Genomic DNA, 27,689 nt, shown 5'->3' on the forward strand with positions numbered 1-27,689 from the left:
GGTCAACATTTGGTATTCTCAAGGATGCACTGATGGGAGTGGGCTCATGTGTTTGGTAGGATGTATTTGAGAGTTATATTGTTGGAGGATCATGTAGTTCAAGTAGTGTTTGCCTTATGTTGCTTTCAAGTTGAAAATAACTTTTGAGTAATAAGAAACTTCTACTATGTTAGTATCCTTGAAAAATCAAATATACAGAATCATTTTGTTGTATGTCTTCAAAATTATCAGTGATTGTTGTTTTGATAACTTGTTTTTACACTTAAAATACCATGACTATATTTGTACTTGGAAAACTATTGTCGGTTTCCACCTTCTTCTGGTACTATGAGAAGATCTGGTAGTTACTGTTGTTTGAATTAATTTTTTTAGACTCATGTTTGTTATCGCAATTGAATTCATTCATGGCCCACATTGTCTCACCAAGTGGACCTGCATTGTCAATCATGTAGTTCAAGTAGTGTTTGCCTTATGTTGCTTTCAAGTTGAAAAGAACTTTTGAGTAATAAGAAACTTCCATTGTAGTAGAAGTTTCTCCTACAAGATTTGATCTAGGATTGCTAGTGTCAATATTGCAGGCTTGTCTTGGTGTTTTCATATATTCTAGCCTATGCCAACAGCAATGGTCTGAGTTACCATAACCAACCTGAGAACATATTGAAGGGATTGGTTGTTTGCCTACAAAGTAATGAACTCTAAGATGAGGTCAACATTTGGTATTCTCAAGGATGCACTGATGGGAGTGGGCTCATGTGTTTGGTAGGATGTATTTGAGAATTATACTATTGGAGGATCATGTAGTTCAAGTAGTGTTTTCCTTATGTTGCTTTCAAGTTGAAAATAAATTTTGAGTAATAAGAAACTTCTACTATGTTAGTATCCTTGAAAACTCTAATATATAGAATCATTTTGTTGTATGTCTTCAAAATTATCAGTGATTATTGTTTTCATAACTTGTTTTTACACTTAAAATACCATGACTGTATTTGTACTTGGAAAACTATTGTCGGTTTCCACCTTCTTCTAGTACTATGAGAAGATCTAGTAGATACTGTTGTTTGAATTAATTTGTTTAGACTCTTGTTTGTTATCGCAATTGAATTCATTCATGGCCCACGTTGTCTCACCAAGTGGACCTGCATTATCAATCATGTAGTTCAAGTAGTGTTTGCCTTATGTTGTTTTGAAGTTGAAAAGAACTTTTGAGTAATAAGAAACTTCCATTGTAGTAGAAGTTTCTCCTACAATATTTGATCCAGTATTTCTAGTGTCAATATTGCAGGCTTGTCTTGGTGTTTTCATATATTCTAGCCTCTACCAACAACAATGGTCTGAGTTACCATAACCAACCTGAGAACATATTTTATGGATTGGTTGTTTGCCTACAAAGTAATGAACTCTAAGATGAGGTCAACATTTGGTATTCTCAAGGATGCACTGATCGGAGTGGGTTCATGTGTTTGGTAGGATGTATTTGAGAGTTACACTGTTGGAGGATCATGTAGTTCAAGTAGTGTTTGCCTTATATTGCTTTCAAGTTGAAAAGAATTTTTGAGAAATAAGAAACTTCCATTGTAGTAGAAGTTTCTCCTGCAAGATTTGATCCAGGATTCCTAGTGTCAATATTATAGGATTGTCTTGGTGTTTTCATATATTCTAGCCTCTACCAACAGCAATGGTCTGAGTTACCATAACCAACCCAAGAACATATTGAAGGGATTGGTTTTTTGACTACAAAGTAATGAACTCTAAGATGAGGTCAACATTTGGTATTCTCAAGGATGCACTGATGGGAGTGGGCTCATGTGTTTGGTAGGATGTATTTTAGAATTATACTATTGGAGGATCATGTAGTTCAAGTAGTGTTTTCCTTATGTTGCTTTCAAGTTGAAAAGAACTTTTGAGTAATAAGAAACTTCTACTATGTTAGTATCCTTGAAAAATCTAATATATAGAATCATTTTGTTGTATGTCTTCAAAATTATCAGTGATTGTTGTTTTTGTAACTTGTTTTTACACTTAAAATACCATGACTGTATTTGTACTTGGAAAACTATTGTCGGTTTCCACCTTCTTCTAGTACTATGAAAAGATTTGGTAGATAGTGTTGTTTGAATTAATTTGTTTAGACTCTTGTTTGTTATTGCAATTGAATTCATTCATGGCCCACGCTGTCTCACCAAGTGGACCTGCATTGTCAATCATGTAGTTCAAGTAGTGTTTTCCTATGTTGCTTTCAAGTTGAAAAGAACTTTTGAGTAATAAGAAACTTCCATTGTAGTAGAATTTTCTCCTACAAGATTTGATCCAGTATTGCTAGTGTCAATATTGCAGGCTTGTCTTGGTGTTTTCATATGTTCTAGCCTCTGCCAACAACAATGGTCTGAGTTACCATAACCAACCTGAGAACATATTTTAGGGATTGGTTGTTTGCCTACAAAGTAATGAACTCTAAGATGAGTTCAACATTTGGTATTCTCAAGAATGCATTGATCGGAGTGGGTTCATGCGTTTGGTAGGATGTATTTGAGAGCTATATTGTTGGAGGATCATGTAGTTCAAGTAGTGTTTGGCTTATGTTGCTTTCAAGTTGAAAAGAACTTTTGAGTAATAAGAAACTTCCATTGTAGTAGAAGTTTCTCCTGCAATATTTGATCCAGGATTCCTAGTATCAATATTATAGGCTTGTCTTGGTGTTTTCATATATTCTAGCCTCTGCCAATAGCAATGGTCTGAGTTACCATAACCAACCTGAGAACATATTGAAGGCAATGATCTTTTCCTACACATTAATGAACTCTAAGATGAGGTCAACATTTGGTATTCTCAAGGATGCACTGATGGGAGTGGGCTCATATGTTTGGTAGGATGTATTTGAGAGTTATATTGTTGGAGGATTATGTGATGATTTTGGGCTTGGATTTTATGAGGACAACACAAACATTTCCTTTGTTGGAGAAGGATAAAATTATTATCATTAGAGACCATTGTTGGGCATGGAACCCCCCCCCCCGAGGCATGTTTTGGGGATCAAAGCCCATGTTTTGATCGAATAATCTTATAAAGTCCCGCGATTTGTAGGCGCGGAAGTATGTTAGAGTCATAGGGTTGTCCGCCCTAGTTTTGGATGTAATGTCGACCTACCCATGGTCCGCAAACCAGGGGATTGTATAAATAGATCAAGGCTCTAAATGTTAAAAAGAACAAATGGAGAATAGAATGGGATAGAAGAATAACAAAGCAAAGTAAGAGTTTGAGTAGAAAAGTGTGTCTTGGGTCATAAAGTAGGAGAAGGCTCTGCAGCTGAGTGCACAGAGGCCTAGTAGTCCATATCTAAGTGTGCGGGGTGGAGTCGAGTCTGTAACCGAAGAAGAGAATAATAAAGAGAAGTTTTATCCAAATTCTGTGTATATTTTCTTGAGTTATTTCATATTTGATCTAAATTACGATATTATACTATTTATTTACTGCGCGCACTTGTATGAATGATTTATATTATTACACTATAACTTAAAACTCGCGATTGGGCTAAAATAATCAACTAAGTGGGACACTCACAAGACTTTGGTAATAACAACATTCGGCCCCCAAATAGGACTGTGCAAAGGTATCCTCTCAAGCTGCGAGGCACGGGTAAGTGCACGTAGTGACATGCGCGCAGGGTCAAACTGTAGACCACTTGAACTAATCAGACATCTCCAGGGTGCGGAAACCTAGTTCTAGCACCCTCCCATACTACTTCGGGTGAGACCTCAGTCTGTGCTCCACGGACTGTTGCCGAAAGGGCCAGTGGTACCAGGATTTGTTTAGCTAAAGTGCCTCTAAACCTAGGTCAGGCCCCAATAAGCCAACAAATGGTTCCGTTGTCAGGACCAGGATCTGCATAAGGGATGTCGGATGTCGTGTCACTGGAATCCGACAAAGAAAGAATTTGAAGGGTGGTTGGACAGAAAGGTTCATGAGTTCACGGCGCAGGAAAATAGGAATCCATGAGTATTAAAGGAATAGTGGTTAGAGCACTATTATATACAGAAATCCACGAAATTTTCTTTACATCCTTCCCCTCTATGTTGTATGAGTGGATCGTGAAGCTAGCAGACAGTCAGGGAAGGTGTAGGCTCGACAAACCTATTGTGTGGACTCTACAATTGGTGCGCAGACTAGAAGCATCAGAAGATAAGATCACGTGCGTTGTGGACCATTGGCTCGATCGGATTGTAGGAGGGTTTGTCACCGAAGTTTCGGTAGACCATCAGTCAGCTACAGCGAGGCGGAACAACGCTTCCTCAAAGGACCGTGAGGTAAGTATATTAACTTTGAACACTTGGATTAAAATGCTAATGTGTGAAAAGCGGGTTATGTGAATAAATTGATGTTTGGGGCTACGCGAAGTGGGAGGATCTACAAAACAGAAATAGCGAAGAATTAGAGACTAGTCCCTTGATTTCACCTCAGCGAGAAAACGAGGAAGAACTCGCAAAAGTTTCACCAAGAAGTGTGATCAGTCTGATAAGGTAGCGAATTCTGCACATACCACCCCCACCCACACCACCACTAGCTTCACCATCTTCACCCCCATCTTCGCCCACACCACCTCTGCCACCACCACAATTCAATATGGCGAGCACGATAAAATTGTTGATGTTCAAAGGAGTAGGGAACGAAGATCCAAACTAATTCTGGTTCATGGTAAAGGCTGTATGGGAAGCACAAGGACTTACGGATGACAACATAAAGAAGGAAACGCTAGTAAGCGTGCCGCATGATCGCACACTAACATGGTACATTAAGCATTCTAATGACCATCCAAACGCAGGGATCACAGATATCTAAGCTGTGCTGAATAGGGAATTTAGCAGGCCAAAATCGGAGACACAATTGATTATCGGGTTTAAGGAAATTGTGATGCTTCTAGGCGAGATCCCCTGGGAGCTGGATCAGAGACTGAAGGGCATGATTCGTGAAGCCAACATGACCTTGACAGATGGACAACACAGTGCATGGTTTGTATTGTCACTAACGCCACATCTAAGGACCGCGCTATCACAGCAAAAGCTATCCACTCAGGCCGAAGCCTTGGAGATTACAATGAGGCTGCACAAGACCCTAATACAAGATCCTAGCTTGGGAGTGCAACAGATCCACGTGCAGTTGAAAATTTTGTGTCTTGAGATGAAAAGTTTGAAACAAGATAGGACAACTCGGCCAGAGGCGCGTGAGGAGGTATGGTGCATAAAATGCAAGGGCCAAGGGCATGACAAGGACCATTTTCCAGTCTTCGCGGACTACTTAGAGGGAGGAGGGCCAATGCCATTGAGACCAGAGGCACAAGCAGGACCAAACGCGGCGCTTGCATTATCGTGCACGATTTGTCAGATAGGATGGAAGCATGCTATAGATAATTGCCACCTATTACAGAAGTATATGCAGACATCCCAACAATTGTTCTATAATTTCTGCTGGTCGGTAGGCCATGATGAGCGCACCTGTAGAAGTTATGAACTGATGATGGATCAGACTCCTACCTACAGAGTTTGGACCGAAAAAAAAACCCTCAATCAAAATGCGAGGATGGCACGCACTAGATTTCAAGGGTGCAGATGAGGTCAAGGTGGAATGGGACCAGGAAGGGGTCGCAGACAGCTGATTTGTTACAATTGCAGAGGGCCAGTGCATTATGCCCACAATTATACAAATCCAACAAGAGCATCATGTTTATATTGTACTCAGTTTGATCATGAGACAGAAGGTTGCCCCACACTGATAGCAAGGTTGCACAATAAAAGAATACTCCAGCCTCCCCCAACTCAGAACCTACAAATGATGAGGTCTGAGTCACGCAAGGAGGACCCGAATGTAAACATCGAGCTCTGAAGCGGTATCACGACAGGATATGACAAGGGTAAGCAATCAGATGAAAGTGCCTAGGTTCGCAAGCCTCCAAAAAAGGAACCAGAGTTCGATTTGGAGCGTGCGAAGGAGACATTCATGGAAGCTAAGAAGAGCTTCACAGAGGCCTCCACTTCAAGTAGTAAGGACAAACTAGAACCGGAGATGGACCCATAAATGTTTACAATCTTTCTAGAGACATGCATGAAGTTGTTGCGCGATATCAAGGCTATGAAGGTATTGCAAGAACTCATCACTAGATGTGCTGGATCAGGGAACCGCACGTAGTCTGGAAGCTCGGAAAGCACACAACATGAACAGGAAGGGAGATGAGATTGACTGTGCAAATCGGGGAATATGAAATGGATCAAGTGATTTTGGATTTAGGATCGGACGCGAATGCATTTCCAAAGCAGACATGGGAACGCATGGGTAGGTCTGCGTTGCAATGGTCTCCTATTCAATTAAGAATGGTGAACCAGCAAAAGATCCTACCGATGGGGAGATTGTAGGGAATAACAGTAGACATCAAACGTGCGAGCGTGCTTGTCGATTTCAAAGTGATAGAGACTGTTGATGACAACAATCCCTATCCCACGCTACTGAGAATAGATTGGGCCATTGATATGAACGGAGTGATAAATCTAAAGAAGCGCAAGATGATTTTTGAGAAAAAGTCACTGTGCGTATTGGTACCTTTAGACCCTGTGGAAGGACCACGCTACACAGAGCCAATACACGATGACGAGAGCGACGATGATATAGAGTGTATCTACAAGATAACCACTCAAGAATAGGATTGGGTGAATCCTATAGCAGATGGCAGGATTTCATGGGAGTGTGAAAGCTCCTGTACATTAGATTTGGACGAGGAAATAGAACGATGGTAGAATCGGTTGCATGAGGTAACCACACTCAATTGCAACATGATGATAAAGTCACTACGTTTGTAGCAATAGAAGAAAGAGATTTGCCTAGGTATGATGGACTGACCGTGGTAGATGATTTATTGAACAAATTTGAAAGAGAAGTATCGGAACAACATTGTTTCGACGCTCTAAGATGGGTACTGTGCGCTACGCCCGCAAGGTGGTGGGGTATGCACCAGCAAAATTTTGAGGACTGGCAGGAATGTGGAAGGATGATGCGCCTACGATTTGGGAAACTCCGGATGTGGCTAACAGAAAAATATGACAGACGGGATGATCCACACACACACCTCGTGAAATGGACTAAGGTCTACAAGGAAGAGCCATAACCTGAATGGGTGCATTTGTTTTGTCATACCCTGGATGTCATACCCATGAATTGGTATACTGAGACGGAGCTTCACCATGGCACGAGCGAATGGGATATCTTGTGCGAAGGATTCCTGTTAACCTTCACATTTGAATATCATTAGCGGGATACTATTGATGATGCGCTACAAGTAGTAAAAGCATCTATCTTCAAAATACCCCAGGAACCAATGGAAGCGCTTCAGTTGGAATGGGCAACCTAGCTAAGTTGCATGCTAGAGTGTTACAATGTGAATATTGAGGAAGATGATGAAGATCCACGAAATATTAACATTCTAGAAATTGAAGGTTGTCGCAAGGTTCGAGGACCATTGATTGAGGATCTTGACATCACCACACTGCTAAAAGCGAAGTAGGTAAACACTAGGACGGAGGCGGAACCAAAGTATGCAACACTCGGTGACTATTGGGATGACGCCATGGTGGATAAAGTCATTGAGTTACTCCGTGAGTACCAAGATTTATTCCCGACCAAGATCACAGACCTAAAGGGGATTGTTGGAAATTTAGGGATGATGAAGATCACCCTAAGACACGACGCGAAGCCAGTTAAGCTGAGGCCTTACCGCTTGAATCCAAAATACAAGGAAAAGGTTCGCATCAAACAAGACAAAATGCTCGCGACCGGAATTATTGAACTAGTGGAAGAATCAGACTGGGTAAGCCCTATGGTCGTACAGGAAAAGAAACAGAAGGTTGAGATAAGAATATGCGTGGACCTTAGGAAATTGAATGATGCCTGTGTACACAACCCCTTCCCAACCCTGTTCACAGATGAAGTATTGGAAAATGTTGGTGGACAAGAAGCATACTCTTTCATGGATGGGTTCTCAGGGTACCACCAAATCAAAACCGCTCTGGAAGACAAGAGCAAGACAGCCTTCACAATTGAATAGGGCTACTTTCAATACACCGTAATGCCGTTTGGATTAAAGAACGCGCCATCCATCTTTTCGCGCATAGTTGTTTCCGCCTTCAAAGAATACATCTACAAGTTCCTGGAGGTCTATCTGGATGATTGGATTGTCTTTGGATTGGTTAAGCACCACGTAGCAAGCTTACGATTGATGTTAGATACTTGTCAATGACACCAGATTGCGTTGAACCTTAAGAAGTGCACATTCCTCATTCCCTTTGGGAACCTGTTGGGACATTTGGTTTGCAAACAGGGATTGATGGTGGGCCTTGCAAAGATTGCAGTAATTCTAAATTTGGAAGCATCGTGAAGTGTTAAACAATTGTGCGCTACCTTGGGACACATAGGGTACTACAGGAAGTTCATCAAAAGCTATGCCCAAATCACAGCGCCGATGGAGAAATTGCTGAAAAAGGATGTCACATTTTGCTGGAATGATGATTGCATGAAAATCCTGGATGTCCTAAAGGGGAAATTGGCCTTCACTCCAATCCTGGTCTTCCCAAAATGAGATGTGGAGTTTCATGTCCATGTTGATCTGTCGTGTATCGCGCTAGGAGCAATGCTCACACAAGGGGGTGGAGAGGGCTTGGATCATCCTATCGCATTTACAAGTCATAGATTGTCCAAAGCTAAGAAGAACTATTCCATAATCGAGCGCGAGGGGTTGGCGATGGTGTACGCACTCCAAAATACCGACACTATTTTCTAGGAGGACATTTCAAAATGTATACAGACCATTCTGTGCTAAAATACTTGGTCAATAAGCCTGTGTTGGGGGGGCACATATGTCGGTGGCTCTTATTGTTCCAAGAATATGACTTTGAGGTCATGGTAAAACCTAGACGCCTGAATGTAGGACCGGATCACTTGTCGCGTATTGAAATAGGCGAGGAACCTACTAGTTGGGAGGAAGAATTACCTAAAGCACAGCTCTTTGATGTACGCGTCGCAGACAGGCATTTAAAAGACATAATCCACTTTCTGACAATTGGGACCGCACCGAAGGAGTACTCCGTCCAATAGAAGAAAGAATTAATGGTGCACGCGACAGACTTTTCTGTCATCACGAGGCACCTCTATAAAATGGGAAGTGATGGGATATTGCGAAGATACTTACCTGAATTTGAATGAAGTTAGATCCTCGCAAAGCACATGGGGACGCTGCATGAGGACATTAGTAGGACAAGTGACCACACAAAAGATTCTCCGCGCGGCATTGTGGTGGCCAACCATTCACCAGGATTCGAAAGCGCACTGTAAGGCCTATAATATATGTCAAAGAACCGAAAAACCATCACGGAGGGATGAGATGCCATTGAATCCACAAATGACACTGTAGTCGTTCGAGAAATGGGCGATCGACTTTGTGGGACCCATAAAACCTCAGGGAAAGACGGGCGCGCTCTACATCATCACCGCGATGAAGTACTTGATGTGATGGATGGAAGCGCATCCAATCAAAGACTGCACGCTCACTACGGTTGCGAAGTTTTTGTTTGAACATGTGTTGACCCAATTTGGATGTCCGAAGATCTTAATGAGTGATGGGGATACACATTTCCTGAATGAAACCATCAGTTCACTCATAGAAGAGTTCCAAATGTATCATCAGAAAAGCACATCATATCACCCACAAGCCAATGGGACAGTAGAAGCATTCAACAAAATACTAGAGACAGCACTAACAAAAGTGTGCAACGCGCAGCGAAACAATTGGGACTTGCGCTTACCTGCAATACTCTAGGCTTATCGGACAACGTGCAAGAAACTAACTAGACAAACACCTTTCCGATTAGTTTACGGCGTTGAAGTTATCATCCCAATGGAATATATTGTACCTAGTCTACGAATAACCGCACTCACAGGTATGATGGACCATGAAGCTCTGGAAGAAAGGCTCGCGCAATTAGAAGAACTTAAAGAGGAATGATTCTTGGCTAGTTTTCATCAACATGTACAAAAGCAGCGTGAAAAGGCCTGGCACAATCGCCATATTAAGTTGTGCACCTTCAAGATAAATGATTTAGTGTTTCTGTATGACAGCAAGTTTGAAAAATTCCTTGGGAAGTTCAAAATGCATTGGCTAGGACCATAGGTGATTAAGGAGGTCACGGATAGAGGCGCAGTACAACTGGTCAAACTAAATGGAGAACCTTTGCCAGGCAAGGTGTATGGCAGCCATTTGAAGCCTTACACGGCTGGACTAGCTATTTGACTAGCCGGCAGAAGCACAGTCTTCGCGCTCCGAGGAGCCAAACCAAGACACGGGACTGTAAACACATGCCACAGAAATCGGGACAGATGCATGGAAACAGTGCAAACACAGAGGAGCGGATGCAACAGATTCAGCAAGTAGCAACTCAGTGTGTTGCCCACATCAGCAAAGTTCGAGGATAGTTGGAGGACCTCCATGCCAAGATCGTCGCACGAACAGAGTGACTCGAGGGCGAGTCACGATGTTTGTGTTGGGGGCCTATTGGGCATGGAATCCCCCCGAGGCATGTTTTGAGGCTCAAAGCCCATGTTTTGATCGAATAATGTTGTAAAGTCCCGCGAATTGCGGGTGCAGAAGTATGTTAGAGTCATAGGGTTGTTAGCCCTAGTTTTGGATGTAATGTTGGCCTACCCATGGTCCGCGGACCCTGGGATTGTATAAATAGAGTGAGGCTCTAAATGTAAAAAAGAACAAATGGAGAATAGAATGGGATAGAAGAATAGCAAAGCAAAGAGTCTGAGTAGAAAAGTGTGCCTTGGGTCGTAAAGTAGGAGAAGGCTCTGCATCTGAGTGCGCAGAGGCCTATCAGTCCGCAGCTGAGTGCGCGGACCCTTGCAGCTGAGTGTGCAAGGTGGAGTCGAGTCTATAACCGAAGAAGAGAATAATGAAGAGAAGTTTTATCCAAATTCTGTGTACCTGTTCTTGAGTTATTTTATGTTTAATCTAAATTACGAATTTACTGTTTATTTACTACGCGCACTTGTATGAATGATTTATATTGTTACAATATAACGTAAAACTCATGATTGGGCTAAAATAATCAACTACCAATGGGACACTAATAAGACTTGGGTAATAACACCATTCGGCCCCTGAGTAGGACTACGCAAAGGCAGCCTCTCAGGTTGTGAGGCACGGGTAAGTGCATGTAGTGACGGGCATGCAGGGTCGAACTGCAGACCACTTGAGCTCATCAGACATCTCCAGGGTGCGGAAACCTGGTTCTAGCACCCTCCCATACTACTTCGAGTGAGACCTCAATCCATGCTCCGTGGACTGTTGCCGAAAGGGCCAGTAGTACCGGGATTTGTTTGGCTAAATCACCTCTGAACCTAGGTTAGGCCCCAACAAGCCAACAACCATGGAGCTCAGATAGTTCCAATGGTGAAGAGTAGTGTGGGATATCATTCAATGGTATTCACAGTTGTGTTTTATGAGATAGATCCTTAGTTACATAAATTTGAGAAGGGGTCAACCCTATATCATGATCAAAAAGAAAGGGAGCGAGCAGACATGCCTACATGATCATCTTAAATTGACAGTATGAGTCAATTTGTAGGTTGGGAGGAGATGTTGGATCTTAAATTCAAGCCATAGAGATAATACCTTCTAGGTCTATTCTTCAATCTTCAAGAAGACTCTTTGTAGGTTCACAAAATACACAGATATTGAAGATGATCTTCGCTTCTTTGTCACTATTAAGACACGGATTTCAGACCTTGAAGATAACAACCTTTATAAGGAGTATGTCTACAAACTATGATTCAGTCAAGTATAGAGTGTTAAACTCGGCCAGAAGAATCAATCCTGCTATTACTAACTCCTTGATTAGGATTTTGGCTTTCATGCCTGACATTTGATTTAATGTCTCAAGGAGCTTGGTCCTGGGAATGCTTATGATTTTTGAAGAAATGAAGCCTTGAATGGAGAGAGACTTCAACCAAGTGTCTTCACCAACAGTGTGATGTCAGAGTGAGAGACCCAAGTGCTTCTTCTAATGAGGATTCTTTTAGTGCATAAGTGGATGATAAATATCCTATGGGTATTGTGGGTTATTGCAAATATGTGATGGGGATATATGATTTTCAATTGACTAAGAAATGGCTTGCAAAGATGAGTTTTTAGAAAACAAAGATTGAAGGAGTGTGGAGATACATGACGAAAATACATTCATTAGATACCTTAGTTTCTTAGAGTCAAGGGAGTGACTTTCGAGTATTCCTATCTATATACAATCTTTTGTGTGAGGGATGATTAACTGCCTTAGTGTAGAAGTTTCTCCTGCAATATTTGATCCAGGATTGCCAGTGTCAATATTGTAGGCTTATCTTGGTGTTTTCATATATTCTAGCCTTTGCCAATAGTAATGGTCTGAGTTACCATAACTAACCTGAGAACATATTCAAGGGAATGATGAGCACATTAATTGACCAAGTTCAATCTAATTGTAATACTTCAAAATTTTATGAGGAAGACATAACATTTCATTCAAATATTCAGCACAAGATTAATGTCTCATAGGTTATGTTCTTTTTCATCTGTAGCTAGCCATACTAGACAATACTCCTCATTATGGTTGTGTCATATTTTCCAATCGACTTTAAAATAATTCAAAATATAGAAAAATAGAAAAAATATATATTTTCAGGAAAATGAAACTATAAGAACTGAAATAAAAAACTGTGAGAAATGAAAATAGAACTGTAAGAAAAATGTGTTGTAATTGAAATAACTAACTTGGATATACTGTCAAATGTTTTGTGATGGTTTGTCTTCAAGGCTGGTGGATAGTTTGAATGCATAACATGCAACTTCAGCAGTGGTTTAACTTCTTTTATAATTTTTTGCACCTGAATTTAATTGGTGGTAAGGATGGACATGGATTGCAATGGCTTCATTTTGAATGTCTGATTTGGATTCAATTGGATGTGATCCAATGGTTGGGAATTTGTTATTTTTTTATCCATGTGCTTTGATCTGTTTTAATGAGAAATAGGATGGGTTGAGTGTCATTTATTGAAGTTATTGGGTTGGGTGTCATTTATTGAACATGTGCTTTGATATGTTTTAATGAGAAATAAAATGGGTTTGGTGTCATTTATTGAACACAGTGGGTTTAAATGTTGAACAAAATAGCAGTTATGGTTGACATACATTCACTTTTATTATGTACAGGTATGGGTATTTATTTAGACTACATAGCTCCAGTTCTGATGAGTGGGGGTTCAAGTGATTGCTACTTTGTACTTCAAGGATATACCATTTTGGAAGGATTTATGGTTTTTATCTGTTTTCTAGTTCGGTCAATATGATTTGTACTCTTAAGTATTAAGATACTATTTATGGGCAGTTGTGGGCCCGATCATTGTACTGGGAAATTTTGGACATAAATTAAAACATATTTTCACTTAATGTTTTTTTTTTTTTTAAATATTGGTTGCATATCTCTCAATTTTTGGTAGTTTGTGGGACCAATACTATATCAATTACAGGTCCCTGCACAACATTAGACATCTCTCCCCTAGATATTAATGAATGTAGTAATGCAGTGTGTGGGGGTGCAGGTGAGGTTAATATTGGTAAGTACATACGTCTTTCCAACACTATGGAGGATGATGACAGACTTGTGTAAACATTGTTGATGACTCTACTATGTTAAACATTGCGTGTTTGGCTTTTCATAGCTTGTGAATATGGTCCTTCGCAAATTCCCATGTATATAATATATTTTAAATTCACATCTTCTTCCCACTTTCATGAATTCCACAAACATAATGCTATGGCAAAAAGATAAATCAGTTAGTGGATTTGATTCAAAAGATTCCATTCCATTGATTTGGGTGTTTTTTATTATTGTAATCTAACTGATGCTCCGAAAAAAGATAAATCACTCAATGAATTTAATTCAAAAGATTTCATTCCATTAATTTGGGTGTTTTTATTAGTTTAATTTCTCATGGTTTATTAATTTTTTTGGGTTAATTTTGTTCTGACAATGTTTTTTGAAATGGAAAGTTTTCAGTGATCTAATTTCTTAAATTTGATTATTCAGAAAATTTTCAGGGTTATACTTTTATTTGTTTTTAAAAAAATATTTTAAATATATTTAATTAAAAAAAATCGAATTCTTAATATATATATATATATATATATATATATATAATATAAAATAAATTTAAATTAGAAAATTTATAAAAAAAAAATGAAAATATTTTAACCAATAAAAATAATTAGGGTTGACTATCTTTTATTTAAGTCATAGGTGTGTCTATTTTGGACTAAGTCTTTTCAATTTTAATTTTAATGTAATTATCAATAATTATTAGTTGGGTGGTGGGGATTTAACCTCCATGGAATATTCTAGAATATTTATAGTAGTATTGACAAATAAAATGTTGAGATTTATCTCCCAGTTGTTATGCCTTTTTTTCCTTTTAATTAAATTGATTAATTGAAAAAAATCTAACAAGTGTCATGTGAATTGAGTTATGTTTTTTTGGGCATGTCGTATTGATAAGCCATGGTATTGCCCACTCGTATTGTAACAAAGCTTCTTTATAGATTAAGAATCTCCACTAAAGTGGGGATAAGTGTTTTGATGGTTATTATCCATTGATGTCCATCAGTTTACTAGCCATTTAATTTATAATGTTGTGCTAATTTTATTTATTGTTAAGATTAAAAGTGTGTGTCTAATTAGCAAGAGCGAAAAAGGGATTCTTCGCAAAAACCAAACCCAAGCGTTGGGCTCCCTGCCCTCCACCACCAACTGGGAGCTCCAGCTCCCCAGGTTCGAAGGATGGGGAAAGCGATTCAGAACCGGATCAGGCGCCTCAGCCGATGGATCCTCCCATGGATACTATGGGACACACCCAGGACATAGCAATCGCCCAGAAACGCAGCCATGAGACCTCCTCTGAATCAGAAAAGGAATTCCCGATGACAGAGAATTCCAGTCTTCAAGTTGTCTTAGCTCATCCTCCCCATGATGGCTGGACAAAAGTCAACAAAAAGAAAGGGAAAAAACAATGTGTTGTAGTTTCTACCCCTATGGGGTAAAGGTCAGTTAGTCTGTCTGTGATTTCAAGTCATCTGCTGTAGCTATAAGTTTGAATCTTTTCTCCGGGACCGAGGTTGATGGATACATCATTTCCGGTCTGCCGGTCTCTTGCTTCTCCTGATTGTACTATATTTTCTACTTAATAGAATTAGTCTTTATCGAGAAAAAAAAAAGTGTGTCTAATTAATACGCTATAGGTTCAAATCTAGAGGTCATAGAGTATCTACGCTTCTGTAGACTTTAGTTACAGTTAAATTACTACTTTAGATGGGTTTCTTGTTCCACAAACAAAGGGGTATCATACACCAATCTGGTATCTAGCTTGGTCGTGAAATGTTAATAATTTTGTATACTATAGAAAAATTGATAATTAAACAATTAAGGGGCCTTTTAGGTTTGTTGATCTATTCTATGTGAACTTTCAACTTTATGAGTTAATATAAAATATTAAATTTCAATAATATTCTCTTTAACCTAGTTTCATGGAGCAATTTAAGTGAATAAAAACCTTACATATGTACATTGATACTACAATGGTATGGCCTTTAGGACACACTTTTCCAACCATATATCTTATTACAACATATATTAATAGCATCAAACATGTTACTTTATTTTCATGATTAGTTTTAAATCACTTAATAATTGAACATGTGTTATGTAAAATCAACATGAACAAGAGATTAAGTATGAGCACATATCATAGATTTATAATGAATTCATTACAAGTCAAGCTCTTCAAATCCCTGCTAACGAAAGCATAAGAAAACTTGAACCACTAACTCCTATTAGTTTGGAATCACTAAGCAAGTTTAGTGTTTCACTAAAGATCCTAGACACACTATCATCACCATCTACATGCCTCCCTTAGCACCTATGTAAGAACCCTGGTGAAAATTCCATGGCATAAAAGTTAATGGGACACTTATTCCAAGTTGAATGTTGGGCAAGACATCTTAGTGTGGGTGTTCAATTGGTTTATTATGGCTAAAGAAATTGGCAAAGGCAATGACAAAGGCTTTGGAAAGGAAAAATGGAATTTTTGGTAATTTATTTATGAAAATAATGGAAATTAGAAGAAAAGGAAGGTGAAAGGTCATAGGTTGCATGTGAAGAGGAAAATTAAGGAAATAATGGAAAACGAAGAAAACGAAGGCCACATTAACAAAAAGTCTTATGAGGATCAATTGTTACCTTTTTTTCAGTTCAGTTTTGAAGCTCTCTCTCTCTTCTTTCTCTCTCACACTCTTGGACACTGGAGTTTTCTTGGAGCACTTCAGAATGGGATCAAGAAAGGTAGAGAGGAAGCAAATATCAAGCAAGGAAAAGTAGTATCAAGTAGCTACAATGGATTTACTTGTAGGTATCGATTTGCATGTTTTATTTCCTTGCTATATTTGACATGCATGGTTATGCATGTGTGTTTTTGGTTCTCTTTGTATCATGGGCATGGGTTTTTTCAAGTGTGACAGTGTTCTTCAGCCTTGCCTTTCATTTCCTGATAGCCATGGTGAGATGGAGTTCCCATGTCTTGGTAGAGCTGGATTCTCATATGGATTCGAAGTTGAGTGAGGTGTGTCTCTGAATGAAAGAACAAATTGCCTAGTGATCCCTAAACCGGACTGTGGATTACGGTAAAGCCATTAGCATAGTGTGGTGTAGGCTTCTGAGTGTGGACACAAACAATTCCTCTAGACCGAGAGCGGGTCTAGCCACAAACAAGACATTCTATGGAAGATTTCCTTAGGTTAGAACCAATTAAGAGGGCCTACCTCTTAGTACGCTATCCGTTTGATGACGACCTTGCTTCCTTGCTCCAGTTATCTTCTATTCCTTCTTTCGAACACCTGAAACAAGTATACAACGGCAGATAACAACCGTGATAATATAAAAAATTATTCAACCTACTTAACAAGTCGAGAAAAATTAAGACATAAACATGTGAAATGACATATTATGTAGGAAATAAATCGATAGTTGCATCTTTATTAAATCAAGAAGAGATTACAACCGGCGTCTTGACGTTGTTTTTCTCCTCTAACAAGTCTGAGTTCCCACACACTTCTGCTAGCATTCCATCGATGGCCCCAACAATGATAGTCTCAAGGCTCTTCCCTTTAGGCTTCACACCAAACCAACTCACAATTCTCCCTTTAACACAAACTAGAGAGCTACAAAGCATGGATAACTTGCGGATTACTCCAAAAAAAACTTAATTAGCACTAGCACACACACACTAGCTTGTTCTTGGGAAAAGTGTAGGTTTATATAGCTTGAATGAATGGGAGATGGTTCATCTTCTCATGGGAGAAGTTCTTATCTCTTGAGGTAGTTCCATCCTAATAGGGGAAAAGAGCCTAATTTGACCTCCTCAGCTCCATCCGGCCTAACCATTTACCAGACTTCCATTATGAAGCTTCTAGAGATGGAAGCTTCTGCTCCAAATTTAAAAATCTTTCCAAAAGAGGATGGGTGCAACTAAGAAAGGGCTCAGTCGATCCGATTGGTGTTAGGGACAATTGTAAACCCTACATATCAGTGCAAGGAGGACATGGGTAATTAGCATCGGTCTTGTAAACTGGGATAAATAGAAGAGTTTGGGAAAATGATGCAAAGGGGAATTGTTCTGCTCATGAAGAGGGACACAATGGGAGGTTCTTCATGATGGGAAAGCATGAAGGGTTCACTGTAGAGGTCCTACAGGATCAAGGAATGGGGAGTACAGGGACAGTGACAAAATGTTGTGTAACATATGCCCCCTAAAGCGTGAAGGTTGAACTAGAGTTAGGGGTGAAATGCTTTATAACTTAGTGCAAGGAACCGGAGTCTGTCGTCAGAAAACCTGCAAGCAAGTACAAATACATATACATTACTGAAAACTCTGTCAAACGACACATGAATCATGGTATGGACGCGTCCATCCAGAGAATGATCATGTGAATGGATCTAGGCATGGGCGCAACCATTCGATAAAGAGGATCATATCGAAACCAAGGTATGGTCGCAGCCATCCAATTAATGAGAAGGATCACATATGACAACTCACGATATGGTTGTAGCCATCCATCAGCACAACCATGTCACATCACCTTGCAACTTGGACTTTTGTAATCTAATCCCAGGGTCTTAACTCCACCACGACTTGATAAAAGTGCAGATTCTAACATGTGAATAGGTGTGTTGACGTCAAACATGCTAGAAAATTGTTTGATTACCAGTCAATGATGTAAATTGTTAACAAGCGCGAGACAAACCACCAATAATGACAATGTTTCTCAAGGTACTAGCAAAATAATTCACGAAATGTGAATGAAGGAACTGAAGTCGAACACTCGTGAAATCACCCGATTGAAAGCCAGTGATGTGAACTTATCGTCGAGTGTGAAGAAATTGTCGTTAGGGAATGCAAGCTCCAAGGTACTGAAGAGGAGTCTCTCAATCAACTTCCTGGATAATGAGTTGAAGTTGATAGGAAGTGATCATGTCGAAGGAGGGCCATGATGTATCCCACATCATCGACACGAGACAAAGGGATGCAAATGATTTTGGATGATACAAAGAATCAGGAGTAAGTGTAATTGCAGAGGTACTAACTCTTGAACATATTGGTGACACGACACGGAGATTGGCGGCCTTTGGATCCATAGAATCAGAGGTCGTGAGTACGTGGCAAAGATCAAATGGAAGGCAAAAATGAGCGGCCCAACCTAGGAAGGTCAAATGAAAAGGAGGATATCCCAACCCGACATGAAGTAGAGAGTGTCATGTTCAAGAGTGAGCTATCGACACGACTGATTGAATTTCCAAATTTTCCCCTACCATTCCTGGCAGGTACCCCAATTATTTTTTAATCGCAATCTTGAAGGGGATAACATATGCTTGCACTGCAAGTTCATCCTTCGAATGAATCCAACCTAGTAATTTTAATGAGCCCTAGGAAGGAGAAGCTCATGTTTGTCATGGTGACGAATCCAATGTCGTTTAATGTTTTAACGAGTCTGACAAAGGGGTAACTCAATATCTTTTTCATGTTTAAAGAGTTTGAAAAATACACAGAAAAGAAAACTCCACATGGTCCCTTTTCGTAAATTTGTGTCTCTCGAGTCTGAAAAGGTAGAAAATTATACTTGAGAGAACCGATTGACCATTTCAGTCAATGAGTGCCTTTTTCGTAAATAGTTTATCCCAGCCTGAAAAAGGGGTAAACGTATACTGGATAATTGATGTTTCGCATCCTTGAACAAGTTCAAAACGACAAGAGCTCGACAATATTTTCGTGTTTAAAGGGTCGAAAAAGAGTTTGATAGCGGACCCCCCATTTTGTTCTCTTTTACGAGTCAAAAGGGAAAAGTACTCAGCAATCTTTTCATCTGAGTTTTATGAGTCGAGAAAAGAGCTAAAACGTGACTCGGTACCATCATTGAAAATCCGTGACCTGTCGCTGCACAAAAAGGTAAATGCATTATCGAATTCCTGAGGCAAAATAGGTCAAAAATACGTAAAAACTCTAATATTTCATGAAAAAATGAATAAAAGGAGGGAAAAGTAATTATTTTTACCATTTACCATTTTACCTTTGTGTGAAGAGCTTTTAACCCACTTTTGCCCTAATTTTTCTGGAGCAGATTGCGAGAGATCCAGGAGATCATTCGTCGAGCCATCAGTTGCAGGTAAGAGCGAAGACCTTAAGCGCCATTTTCATACTGTCTTTTCCTATTTTTATCCATTTTTTGGGTTTCACAGGAATATTTTGGCAAAAAAAAATTCCCTCAGTTGACGTGATTTCTGGGCATGTAATCGGGCCAATCGGGGTGGCTAAAACTGCCAACCGCCTGTCGATGCTACTATTTTTAAAACAGGTGCATTAGGGCCGTGAGCAAAGAAAAATTGATGTTTTCTCTTTAATTCACCATTTAAATCCAAATTTCTCTGTAGAAAAATGATCATTGAATTGATTGAATGGTTGTTCTAGGAAGAAAAGCATTGAAAATGATGGCTTGGAAAGAAAGAGAGCATGAGGATATCGGTACTAAAGCCATTGTTGATCCAAATTGCTTGGAGGCTTTGAGGAACTGTGAGCTCCTCAAGTTATTTCTCACACCAGGAATGCGGGCTCAACCTGAGTTGCTATGGTACCTGATTAGTCTCTAGGACATAAATCGGGAAATTTTTATCATTGGTGACCAAGAGCTGGAGTTGGAGACTTCAGATATTTATTTCATCGCGGGACTATCCCGGAGAGGGGAACCAGTCAACCTATATGGGTCGAGACCGATTGGGGCAAGTGTTTCCATGTTACTTGCCTAACATTTCCAAGAAGCTCTCAAATCCAAGAGTGGCAAGATCGAAATCCCGATAATTCGGGATCTTGTATTGAGAGTGTTACTGTTGAACATCAACAGAGTGGTTGGGTCCCAAGTGCCACATGAGACTAACAAATCAAATTTCCTATATGTTATAGAGTGCATAGCGCCCACTATTTTTAACTAGGTGGAATCTATGAAAGTCAACATGAAGTGCAAACTATCAAAAGCTAAGGCGCAAAACCTGAAGCAGTTTTGCTTTGAGTCTATGCTAGTGACCTTCTTCTTGGAGCGGGTTCCACTATTCCAATACTAGTTGACCAAGGTGGATCCACCGATGCCACAAGACCCACGGATGGTCCGTTGGAGCGATTTGATGCCCAGGATTATGATCGGCCAACAGATGTCCTACAAGCCCGCCTTCTTCTCATGGTTACGACGGAAACTGATCGTAGTGGAGGATTGGCCTTACAACGGTACCGACTTCCACGAAGATCTGGATATGCCACTCCCAGAAGGAGAGGATTTTGATGATGGAGGTAAAAACAAATAATTTTTTTTTAGTTTTTGATATTTTCATTGTTTTTGAAATATATGTGTTCATGACACTTCGATTTTATGAATGCAAATGTTGGACCAGAATGCCCTGTCGGGATGTCTCTGATTGTTAGGCACGTCGCTCAGCAGTTTGATGTCGCTCCTTATCAGGAGGGGAGCGACAACGAGGAGGATATTGCACGAAATCTCGAGGGTTTGACCCATGGGATCCCAGAGTACACTGAGATGGGTGATGTCCAATGCCAGTACCAGAGGCATATGGTGGGGGTGTCAGATCGGATCCGCCGACTGCTGACCTGCGTAGTCCAAGAAGTTACATGATATCATGAGCATCATGTTGTTTAGTGCATAGGTCTAGTATTCCATATTTTTGAGACCTGTGAGCCACAGATGTATTTTGGACATACATATTATTTTTTGGGGTTTTGGATGTATCAAACACTATATATATATATATAAAACACTAGATATATATATATATATATATATATATATATATATATATATATATATATATATATATATATATATATAATATATATATATATATATATATATATATATATATATATATATATATATATATGTATATATATGTATATATATATGTATATATATGTATATATATATATATATATATATATATATATCTATATGTATGTATATATATATATATATATGTATGTATATATATATATATATATATATATGTATGTATATATATATATATATATATATATATATATATATATATATATATATATATATATATATATATATATATATATATATATATATATATATATATATGTTGTATTTTCTTTCTTACTATGGTACAAATGATTTGTTCTTGCTTTTCACATGTTTCGCAAATGTCTATCCAGCACATAATTAGCTAATGCATCTGTCAATGTATTCATATGTCTAGGAATATGATGATATGTAATATAATCAAAATTTCTCTCCAGTAGACAAATACATAGATACATTCTCAATATCTGAGGATTTCTGACGGAATATTGCCCGTTGAGTTGAAGGACGACAAGCTGTGAATCTAGGTTGACAACCAATTCCCGAATGTCAAGAGTGATGGCTTCCAACAACAATTCGATAACTGCGTTGTACTCAACAATGTTATTGGTTGTTCGACCTAAAAAAATACCTTGAAGATCAATCAACTCACCATGGGGGTCATAAATGGCCCATGCTACGGAGGATAAATTCTGGGTACTACGGCAAGCACCATCAGCGAAACCAATGTGAGGAGTCACAAACATCTGCAAAGCAGGTAAAAACATAGTGAGCATGAAAACTGCTTGAAAACCAACACACCAAACCACACTGCACAAAAATGAATGACACACTAATGTACATAAGTGACCATGCAAGATAACCTAAGCATAGTACTTTTAGAGGGAGTCCATGCTTAGAATCAGGTAATCAATCAACACAAATGAACACCGGAGTTTTACCATTGTCATGACGAGTAAGCATCAACTTGGCCAAATAATAGAGAACTCATATAAGGCGTTTTCCCCATGCCCCCTGGGAAAGGGAGGGTTACGAGTCAGATGAAAACCCCATTGCAATAATGGGTAATCAGTAAAAACTTGGGGCGAGAGGAAAATCCTGAATCCATGAGGGGATAGAGGTGCCCTCAATTAAAAGATCTTGACGATGGCACGCGAAACTGACATGTCAATAGGCAGTAGAGAAGAGAACTGCTCAAGACACATATACATGACCGTCGGCCTAGAACTAAGCCATGGGGATTGAGAAAACACGTCAAGAGATGAACTCGAAATAGGAAAATTAGAGGATGCGGAACTTGAGACCGAAACAATTTCCACATAATTGATTTCGACGGGACTAAGTGGCATAACCTCCCCCCAGGTATCAATAAGATCCGATGAAGGTATGATCCAAGGATCAGATTTGACAGAGATCATGTTGACAGAGGAAACATGAGAAGGTGGGAGAGGAAAAATTCTCATCAAAGAAGAATCTTTAAAAATTATGCCCCCACACTCTCGTAAGGAGCATCGGTGTTCTTAACATATGGAACATTTCCATCTGAAGAGGAAGAGGCAAAGAAGGATAGTTGGTCAATTGTGACTATCTTCCCTTGATGGGGAAAACAAATCACGTGGAACAAGAAGACTACAGCATGCATGGTGTGGGTCCAACTCCGTCCGAGTAGAAGATTATAATTGAGATTAGCGTCAACAATATCTACCTCAACATGTACTGTCTTGCCTTCCAAAGTAATGGAAAGGTTGGGTAAGACACCGAATGGTCATGAATCATGCCCGTCCAAAGCTTCCAAAGTGTCAGGGGATTGGTTCAGAGTAGGAGAACCATTTTCTTTCCAATAAGCGACTGACATGATGCAGGTAAAGGCACCTTCATCGATGACGGTCCTATGAATGGTTTTCTCATTAATGATTACCTGAATGAGAAAGAAAATCTGATGAGGCAAACATGGAACGTGGTTCTCTAGATCAAAACATATCAGATTAGAATCAGTAGGATCAATACCCCCAATAACCGACAGTAATGACTTCCGCTAGGACGGACAACTTTGAAGTACCTCGAGAGCAGACATAGCTGATGGCGCCTGAGCCAAATCCTCAACAATATTATAATGTTGAGTGGCTTGAGCATTGGGATTATACGAGGAATTTCTTAGCACACCTCGAGAAGGTGGACGAATAGTGGAATCAAGGTTAGGTCACTCTATATCGAGATGACCGGAACTTGGTAGGGCAGAAGAAGAAGGGGTGGACTCTTTCTCTTTCCCAGCTGTCGGATCAGGAGTTTGATAATATTTTGATCTAGTAGCCACATTAATTGGTGTACTCATCATGAACACTTATGAACCTGAGGAAGCAGACGATTGAGACTGATCTACCATTTGAGTCTGTTGAGACAGAAACAACTCTTTCAGGACAGCTGGGGTCCCTTTGAGCAAATGACTAACTTCGGATCATCGGGGACAATCCTTAGTATAGTGATCCTCCTCACAAATGAGGCACGGATACTTAGGCTTCCGTTGTGAAGCATCACTAGCAGACGACTTGGGAGGACCTTGTTTTGGGGCATTGGCTTTACCCTTGCCTTTGCCTTTCTTCTTACCTTTCGAGGATTTTTCTGTTGCAGCAGACTAGACAACGTGGACCTTTGAGGTTTTACCAGGCCCAGGTGAATTTTGGGAGGGACTATTGGAAGCAGTGTTTCAGACTGACTTTTGTTTGGAAGAAGATTTTGCAGGGGCCCGAGACACTAAAGCAATTACTCCATCGACAGGAGGTGTAGCCTATGACTTCGATGTCGTCGGATCGCATAATGGCCTTGAAGCATCGGGTAATAACTCATACAAAGTGCCAAACTGGGAGTAAACATGATCCAGGTTTTTGGCATGAGCAATGACTTTCTCCTCTGTAACGCACCCACCCATAGCTATATCGCGAGCAATTGGAGCGATGAAAAACTTGGTAAACCATTCGGTCAGTAACTGATCAACAATCTCAAACTTGATCAGGCGACGCCTATGTCTTCATTCATGGATGTGATCAGAGATGTGTGTCACAGTATTTTTCTTGAGCGATGTGAGAAAATAGGTGCCAGTTTCATAACGAACCGGAAACTGAAAATGCGTGAGGAAAGCCATGGCTAAAGAGTTGAAGTCATGATAAGTACTTCGAGGGAGCTCGATGTATCACTTGGTTGCAGTGCTTGTAAGAGTTTGTTGGAAAAGACGGAGACGAATAGAATCATCAACATAAGAATTCGAAGAGCACCAGAGGTGATATGTCATCACATGGGCTTGGGGATCTTCTTTTTCTTTTCCATCAAACTTCAGACAATCGCTCGGGATCTTGGATGGAATCGAAGGCCAGTATGGCGAATGAAGAATTGGATCATTCGTAAGCCAAGACACATCTGGCAACTCTAGTGTAGCCAAGAATGAAAATTGAGTATTGAAAGGCATTGGAGATCGATAGTGGGTCCAACCGGAGGAGCCCATCCCTGCTGGTAAGGCTTTTGGCCCCACAGTGGAGGCTTTTGTCCATATGGAATTTGATTTTTCCCCCACTGTAGGTGACCTTGCCCGTAGGGGGGATTTTGACCTTGAAAGCCTTGAAACTGTCTAGCCATAGATTGTTGATAAGCAACATATGGGTTAAAAGGTCGTTGAGCCTGTTGACCTTGGACATATGGATATTGCACCTGTTGTCCCTGGACTTACAGATTTTGAACCTTCTGCCCCTAAACAAGAGGATTTTGGACCTCTTGCCCTTAGACATAAGGATTTTGCACTTGCTACCCTTGGACATAGGGATTTTGGACCTGCTGCCCTTGGACAAAAGGATTATGAACCTGTTATCCTTAGACATTAGGGTTTTGGGCCCGCTACTACAGGACTTGACCCTGACATTGTCCTTGAAAGGGTTGACCCTATTGATAAGTATATGAGGGTTGATGTTGCTTGGGTTGGCCCTGCTACTGCAAGGTTTGACCTTGCAGCTACAAAGGTTGTCCCTTTAGCTGTAGAGGTTGGCCTTGCGAAGACATAAGCTAGGAATTTTGTTGAACATACTACATTTGCGGTTGCAGGGTTTGCTGCAACTATTGCGAGGGTTTCCCCTGTGGTTGTGTTGATGCCCCGAAAATCGTTGTATCAACATTAGGGGATAACCACCCGGTCCGGACCTTAATACAACTCCTTTTCCATTTGGAATGGTGGCTCCGAATGGGGATAATGGGACCAGTATCCCAGCAATGAATAAACGGGATGAATGACTGATTGATTGACTAATCTAATGATAGGCGAATAACTTAATTATCAGCGAAATAAAAAAGAATTACTACTAATCCCGAGAACTATTTTACTTTGAAGTGTAGCGCTTGATGATCTATGTTTATTAACAGGCATGTAGATGACTCCATCTAATAAACATGGACATTTACTCATTCAAGGATTACTTTGCTTAAATAGTTAAACAAGGTGATTAACACAATATTGCTACACTCATCATTTATATCATCAATACATATATGATCAAAAGAAAAACATTACCATAAACATCCAATAGTGGAGGGAATAAAGAAATGTTGTTAAAACACATACATATATTCGACAATAGCAAAGGCGAACAAATAACAATTCATATAAAAAGAATGGATTCAGACATAGATAATAGTACCATATGAGCTGCGAGTCACTCTCCAATATCAATCGCTATTTGAAATTCTTCCTCTAACACAGAAATACTTTCAAACAAAGACAGTAGTGCAAATTTGCATAAAAGCTTCTTTGCCAAAATCAGAATGATTGGTGCAGTTTTATAAAAGAATATACCTGAAGTACAATAGTGGAACTTCAGGTTTTAAGTCAAGTACAAAACTTTACGACCCTTTCTAAAAGCATGAAAGGGTCTATAAATACTGAATTAAACTATCTATTTATGAAACTGAAATCCTACTTAATTGGTATCAAATGATCTTGAATATCTCCTTCTCAGCAACCTGGCAGTCGGCGGCATGAATCATCAAGTAGGCTATTTGCCTTTAAACTTGAGCTGACTTATAGCAAGCATTGGCTCCACTTCGAGCGGTCTGTTGAGGCGAGAGTTAAGTTGGGCGGCATAGGTGGCATCCTGAATATCGGGGATAATATACCCGATTGCATCTGTAAGGCATTTGAGGGCGGCCCTTTGACTGTGTGGTTTTACCAAGAAGAACCAATAGGTGTCCCATGTTAAACTGTTAATTCCAGCAATTAATCTCCCCTTTTCCTCTAGATCTGGATTACATGACTGCTCCAATGTCTTCACCACAGTCAATTTACCTGGAGTGCATTGGGAAATCATGTTTGACAAGTAGAGAGTATTATTAACCAATTCAACCAAATTACTTGTGGTTGATTTGCATCTTGAAATTGCCCTCTCTGCTTTCATTAACTGGGACTGCCATTCTGTAAACAATATTTCTTTATGTGACTCTAAAATTCTTGGTAAATTTGCCGCTTGTCCCTAATCGGTATCTTGCCAGTCAATAAATTCAATTAATGTTTCTTCAGCTTGATCCAATTTTGTTCTAGCCTTTTCTGTTTGTTTACTTATTGATGCCGTCAATTCGCATAGTGGTTCCGCCTGGGCAATTTGTTGACATAGAAGCTTGATTTGTGTTATTAATGCCTTATTTATCTGTAATGCTTCTAATTTGAATTCGGCTATCTGTGGAACGCCCTTTGTCTTCTCAAGCTGTGCTGATAGTTGAGCAATCTGCTCGTCTTTTGACTTCAGCATTTGTTCATTTGCTGCCCTCAATTGTGCCAAGGCTTCAGACAACTCTTTCTACTTCTGGATTGCGTTGTGACCAATCCTTTGTTTCTCTTCCTGCAATTGTTGACTTAATTGATTATTTATTTGTTGTTGTGTTAACAATTGTTGTTCTGCCTGCTCTGCTTTCTGTTGTGCTTCTATTAGCTGTGCTTGCAATAAAAATATTTCCTGGTCTTTCGTTTTTAATAAAAGACTCACCTCTGATGCCTTGTCTATTGTTGCTGCCGAATAGGCTCCAGCATATTGTGATAGTTTTGTTAGGTCATCAGAGGGGTCAAATTCCTCCTTCCAAACCACATTGCCTGTGACCGTTTGTTCTG

Source organism: Pinus tabuliformis, chromosome J, assembly GCF_031772625.1.
Source record: "Pinus tabuliformis cultivar Carrire ecotype Pingquan chromosome J, CPIR1, whole genome shotgun sequence".
NCBI classification, from domain to species: domain Eukaryota; kingdom Viridiplantae; phylum Streptophyta; class Pinopsida; order Pinales; family Pinaceae; genus Pinus; species Pinus tabuliformis.